Here is a 7,020-nt window from a genome sequence, read left to right as displayed (position 1 = left end):
GAGCCATGAAAGTTTTGAACCCAAGCCATGTTTCAAAATAGACTTCCTTATGAGAGTTTCACTTTTCTTCCTTACGTTTCACTTTTCTTTCCTAAGCTTTTCTTTCTTTTCATTCCCAACTTCTACTTCTTGCCCATTTACTGTAACCTTAAGAGAATAACCTCTTTGCTCTTGATTTCCCCTATTTGGTCTTTCTCTTACATATCTTATGGTTTTCTAAGTTTAGGCATCTGTCCCTGCTTAGAAGTTCCTATAAAATAATGTAAATCAGGAAATGACCTTTTGTCAACCCTAAAGCCAATATCTTGTAAACAATAAAATGCTTACAAAAAAAATTACAAGTATAGAAAAGAACAAAAGTCAGGAACAATGCTGTTTATTCCTCCTCTCTGTTTATCCAAATCTATACATCAAGCCTTACATCACAACCTCCTTTTTCTCCAGGATGTATCACCAGCATCTCACCTGGACTGAACACTCTTTCCTCAGAGATTTTACTATATTTTTATTTCTACTACAGATTTGACATTATCTTGTAGTTATGCCAGTTCCTTCTGGGTTTATGTTAATTCCCAGCAGAAATAAGTTTCTTGAGGGCTAATCCTTATCTGTGACCTTGGGCAAGTTTTCTAACCTTTCTTACAAGTATTAGTAAGTAATAGTCATTCATTACATTGTCATAATAATGAAATACCATGATAGAACTTTCTGGGCCATAGTAATATGCTCAATAAAGTTAAATCCTTTCCCTTTTCTCCTTCGTTTTGTGGTCTCCTCCATGGTGCCCATTGCCATCCAGTGGGAGGTGATATAGAGCACTGATTCAGAATATGGGCTGGAGTTTGATTCCCAGCTTAGTCACTCCCTAAGGAATTTAGGAAGCATACTCAGTCTCTTGTCAACCTTAAATAATCAAAAGGGTTAGAATCTAGTTTAAAGAGAGTTTATTCAAGCACAAAGTTGAGGATGGCCGCTTGGAAAGCACAGATTCCAAAAAATGAAAGTCAGTGTTTGAAAGTGTAGAAGTTTGGGCTCATTCACTTAGATAAGTTTGGGGAGCTTCACAGAATTTCAACCCTTTCTATGTAAGGCTTTATCTTATTAGTTACGGCAGCCTTTTTCTTTTCAGGAAAGGTAATTTTACATTCTACACTGAAGATGTAACAGTCATGGAATCTTTTACACCATCTGGCCTGAATTAGGTACAGGACAATAAAAGAGGACTATAATCTATAACAAAGATTAGTGATTGGAAGGAGAGAGGGTCTGGTCTCTGGTCTCTCCTAGTCATTTACAGAACACAAACAATGAGGAACAAAGTTAATCCATAGTGTAAAAAGCATATTGGCCGGAGAGGCCTGTTATAGAAGGTACCGTTATGGGAACTGGAGCTGCTGATTAAGCTTGATTAAGATGACAACCTCCCGAAAGCACGGAGGCTTCACGGCAGAACGTATGGGGGAAAACCAGTGGGGAGCCTGGCCAGTATTGGTGAAGTGCTGGGCAAGAAGCTGGAGGAAAGGGGCTTTGACAAGGCCTGTGTTGTCCTTGGCTGGTGCTAAAGAAAGAGGAAGATCTTGCCCAGGTATGGCTGAAGGACACATGTAGCACCAAAGCCAAGCAGCCCCAGGACTGCTTTGGATGCCTTCAAGAGTGGTGTGACGCCTTCTTGTGATGCTTTCTGGGAAGCCCTCAATGCCCAGCCCCAGCATTGTGTCTCCGGAGTTTGCAGCCAAGTAGGGGACTCCTCCTCTGTCCTCTACAAAGGAAATGATTGCTGTTGTTGTGCTTGTGTCCAGTGGACTCTAGGGGTGTTTTGGGAGTTTTCTCCCCTAACCGTTTCAACTTTTTTGCAATTCTAACTCTTTCATGCACCTCCCTTCCTTTTCCTCTGCCTGGTGATACTTGCCAACTTTCCTGATGGATTTCTGGCCCCGTCCCTCACCCCTACCCTCAATTCTAGTGTTTCACACCATTTGGTTCCTTTTTTTTCACAGAACAGTCATTGTCTCTGTGAAGATTTTTAGATCAATAAAGTCAGTGGCTATAAAAAAATAAAAATCAGAAGGTACAGCCACAAGCGACATGACACAGACCACAGTCACATCTCACTCAAAGCTTGAAGTGTTTCATGGGGTTTGAACAGCATTTTAACTTTTATTTATCTTCACATTTCCCCCTTTTCATCAAGATCTTTCGAAGAAAGCACTGCAGATGATCTCAATAGTTTTGACTCCTTTTATGTTCAGGAGTTTCATCCCCCGTCACTAGGAAGTCTCATTCCTAGGATGTTATGTTCCATACTGAGGTGGGATTGGATTTCTTAAGGAAGTCAATATCTGGGAGATCTCAGATATCACAAATATATGTGAAAAGTAAGTTGAGCTCTCAGTGTATCCCTGAGGCATGACTGTCCATTGTACTGTCTGTTCTCCCAAGTGAAGGCAAAGAGAAATTGACTGTCTTTCTCCACAGGAATACTAAAACATGCACTGCATAAATCTATCACAGTGAAAAACTCACCTTCAGCAGGGATGGTAGTCAACAACATATGACTGTTTGACACTAGCAGATGGCAAGGAATAACTATGTTGTTAATTGCTCTCAGATCCTGTACAAACCTCCATCCTCTGTCCTCTGGTTTTTTTACAGGAAGGGTTGGAGTGTTACACAGGCTTCTACAGGGAATAATCAGACCTCTTTTTACATAGTCTAGAACTATAGGTTGTATTCCTTTTAAAGCCTTTGGCTTTAAAGAATACTGTTTAAGATTTGGAAGAGGTTTTGATGAGTTTATTTAAATTTTGATTGGGGAAGTCAAGATAACTTTTCCAGTATCAATGAAAGACTGACCACAACTAATCAGGTATTGCCTTTAACAATTTTTGTATTCGTTTATCAATCAATAATTCGGTGTCCTCTATGGCAATATAAATTGCAGCTTGTGAATTTAAAAGGATCAGATTCTGAAAAATTCATGGTGTCTAGTAATTCAACTTTGTCTTCTAATTCTAAAAATATTTTACCCTTTTGGGAAAAAGAAATATGGGTATTATATAGTTCTAAGAAATTTCTTCCTATCAAATGGATAGTGGCTTAGAGAACGAAGAGAAAAATACGAGTCTCTTGTAAAGGACCTACTTGAAAAGCTATAGGCTAAGATTTATGTGCCAATACAGGAATATCAGTGACACCCACCATTTAAATGGTTTACTTTAAGGAATGGGACCTTGTAATAAGGTGGGATTTACTACAGATAATGCAGCTCAGTGTCAATAAGAGCTTATGTTTGTTCTCCATTTCAGATACTTTATATTTCTCCCAAAATATAAATATGGAGGAAAGGCAAGGTCTCTTTAAGTTCCTTGGAGCACCCCCCTTTTCTTTTTTTCCTTTGCCTGTTGTTGTTGCCTCCATTTTAGTTTTCAGCAATCTTTCTTAAGGTGACCAGGGTGTTTTTGCAATAATGACAAAGCAGAGGGTTAAATTCATTCTGAGGTTTTTGGGGTATGTTTTGGAGGTTCAGACTGGGTAGATAATTGTTTTAGTTATAAATTCATAATCTTATTAGCCTTATTCTTTTGTTTGGCTTCTTTTTGTCTTCTTTAGTTAAGGCATGACATAATCGATCAGCAAAATTAACCAAATCATGAAAGTGAGCAATTGTCCAACTATGGTGTTGTCCTTTTACTGTTAGTCCTAATTCTTCATCTAAGTAACCCACTTATGAAATTGAAATTGAGGAGAGTATCATTTTGATGATTAGCCTAACTCTCTTTGGATAATCCTGAATATGGTTTAAATATTTTTTCGAATCTCTCAAAATATGTCATTTCTGACTCATCTGAATTTTGTTGACATTGTTGTATTTTATTCCAGTCGACCATTCTTTGGAAGGTCAAATGAAGGGGTGGCTTGAGCAAAGCCTTTGAAACCTCACGGTCACATTTGTGGTCTTCTGAAAATGTATGAAAGTCCTTCAAGTGGTTCCTCCAATTTGCCTTAGCTCTTCCAATCTTTAGCTTTACTTTCTGATACTAACATGTGAACTACTTAATACAAATTGGAAAAATCAGGGTTGTAAACTTGAATATTTAGTTCAAATTTCCTGACAAAACCAATAGGGTCTTGGTGGGGATGAGGAAATTCCTTAATTATGCCTTTAATGTCTACCTTTGATCATAGTTGATAAGTTAAGGCAGGTTCTCCTCTACCAGATACCAGCCATTCACAAAATGTAGCTAAAACAACAGGAGTGGGAAGAAGGGGAAGGGGAGGAAAAGAAGGAAAGGCTGGGCAGTGTCGTTCAGATGAGGAAGAGATGGGGAATAAAGAGTTGGGGAAGCAGAAGGAGGAGTAAAAGATTTGGCAGTTTTTTTTTTTTTTTAATTTAGAAATGGTTTTAGAGGGCTTTTAATTTTCTTCCTGTAGAGGAAGAACCTTGTCAGAGCGCTTTTCAGATGCTTCTAAGTACTGTTAGAAGTAACTCTCCCAATTATTTTGTTTAATTGTAGAAATAGCTTTTTCTAATTGTGCACATAAATAAGCTAATTTAGGTATTTCAAAGATAGCCCACTTTGGTCATTGTTGTTTGGGGTCTTCATGGGTTAAGAAAGACAATTTTTCTAGATATTGACTGGAGGTTGCACCACAATATTATACAGGAATCCAGCTGGAATTTCTAAAGGTGGATCTCTCCTTAAAAAGGAAGACTCAGTTTTAGATGGATGATTGCCCATAATTTGGATTCTCTTTTTAAGTGATCAAAGATGAAATGGGAAAGATGTTTTTGATCTGGTATGTTGCTTAATGGGGATTATTCCTTGAGGTGACACCAGTGAATCACTTCTCTCTTCTTACCTGTCTTGGTGAAAGCCAGGAATCCTGGGCACTTAAGGCACTAGAAGATCAGCCCTTCATATGTGCCCACCAGGTTAAGCAAGATTTCCTGTGTGTTCTTATTTGAGAGCTCCCTACAGTACTATTGCATGTTATGAGTTATGAGCTCAGACACTCCCGCAAGACCTTATTAGCCTAAGATGCCTTTTGGCCAGGAGAAACAGTGTCCCTTATCTTTGGTACTTATCTTCATCCTCATAGAAAGCTTTTCTCTCTTTCTTTCTTTTTCTTTCTTTCTTTCTTTTCTTTCTTTCTCTCTTTCTTTCCTTCTTTCTTTCTTTCTCTTTCTTTCTTTCTTTTCTTTTCTTTTTCCTTCCTTCCTTCTTTCTTTCTTTTTTTTTTTTTGGCAGAGTCTCACTTTGTCACCCAGGCTGGAGTGCAATGGTGTGATCTTGGCTCACTGCAACCTCTGTTTCCCAAATTCAAGTGATTCTCCTGCCTCAGCCTCTTGAGTAGCTGGAATTACAGGCACATGTCACCACACCCGGCTAATATTTTGTATTTTTTGGTAAAGACAGAGTTTCATCATGTTGACCAGGCTGTTCTTGAATGCCTGGCCTCAAGTGATCTGCCTGCCTAGGGCTCCAAAAGAGCTGGGTTTACAGGCATGAGCCACCGCATCTGGCCATCCTCATAGAAAGCTTTTCTTTTTGGTCACTCAAAAACAAACAAAATAACTTTAGATATGTCAAATGAACCAAGCTTCAGAGTTTAGCCAGGTTTTTTTCTTTTATGCAAATTTTGCTTAAGCCACATTCACTTCCTCTTTTCAGAGAGAGAAACTTTCTTTCCCTGACCAAAATTCAAATGAGAGAAAAAGCTGTACAAATGTTAATGAGCAGTTACAAATAACACTTAACCTTAGAGAAAAGTGAAAACCACAAATCTGTGAACAGAAGAATATCTAGAGAACAGACAAAAACTCTTACCTTAAAGTAGAGCTTCAATTCCAGCTCCGTCAAGTGTGGAATTGGGTCACTTGAGTAAAGTCTGATTCTCAACCCAAATCAGGGAGATTCAAAACCTGAGAGGGTCTTCACCGGAGACCCTCTGCTGGCTCCAGTGAAGCCAGGTGAATGAAAACTGTTCATGCTGGTACCAGGATCCTAACTGTGGGCAATGCAGTGGGGAATCAACAGAGGCTTGCTTTAGGTCCTTTCATGGTTGCCAAAATGTCAACTTGAAATAAGCGTCAGAATCTAGTTTGATTTGAAGAGAGTTTATTTTGAATTTTGAAGAGAGTTTATTCAAGTACAAAGTTTGAAGATGGCCTGGGAGACACAGATTCGAAAGAATGGAAGTCAGCACTTTGAAGTGTAGAAGTTTGAGGTCACTTAACATAGATAAGGTTTAGAAAGCTTAACAGAATTTCAATATTTTTCTGTATATGGCTGAATGTATAGTTACAGTAATCCAATTAGACAAGGTAATATTTTTCTTTTCAGGAAAGGTCTATTTAACATTCCACACTGAAGATATAAAATTTGGGAGGTAATTAGTGCTACCTTAACTGAGTTAGGTACTGATAGGGTTTGGTTCTGTGTCCCCACCCAAATCTCATAGTGAATTATAATCCCCATAATCCCCATGTATCAAGGGAGGAAACTAGTGGGAAGTGATTGGATCATGGGAGCAGTTTCCCCCATGATGTTCTTGTGATAGTGAGTGAGTTCTCATGAGATCTGATGGTTTTATAAGGGGCTCTTTCCCTTTCATACACACTCTCTCTCTCTCTTGTCTGCCACCATGTAAGATGTGCCTGCTTCTCTTCTACCATGATTATAAGTTTCCTGAGACCTCCCCAGCCATGTGGAACTGTGAGTCAATTAAACCTCTTTTCTTTATAAATTACCCAGTCTTGGGCAATTCTTTATAATGGGTGAAAACAGACTAATACAGGTACAAAAAAGGAGGCAGTTAATCTATCACAAAGATCAGTGATTAGAAGGAGGTCTGGTCTCTTGCCTCTCCTCATAATTTACAGAAGAAGAACACTGAAGAAGAGAGTTAATCTATGATCTAAGGAGCAGAAGTTACAACTCCATGCTCCATGGCTGAGATCACAGTCACATCTCTCAAGACTTAATGTGTTCTCTGGGGTTCCAAGAGCTTTTAAATTTT

At 38.7% G+C, this 7,020-nt stretch overlaps 1 pseudogene; it reads left to right on the top strand.

Annotated features, from left to right (window-relative positions):
• The first annotated feature begins 1,413 nt into the window (after positions 1 to 1,413).
• Positions 1,414 to 1,675, top strand: LOC101128001 (barrier-to-autointegration factor-like; annotated as a pseudogene).
• The last annotated feature ends 5,345 nt before the right edge of the window (positions 1,676 to 7,020 follow it).

The sequence above is a fragment of the Gorilla gorilla genome, chromosome 6 (genome assembly GCF_029281585.2).
Source record: "Gorilla gorilla gorilla isolate KB3781 chromosome 6, NHGRI_mGorGor1-v2.1_pri, whole genome shotgun sequence".
Classification (NCBI taxonomy): Eukaryota; Metazoa; Chordata; class Mammalia; order Primates; family Hominidae; genus Gorilla; species Gorilla gorilla.
Note: the sequence above shows the minus strand (reverse complement) of the source record. Positions and strands in the feature narration are given on the sequence as shown.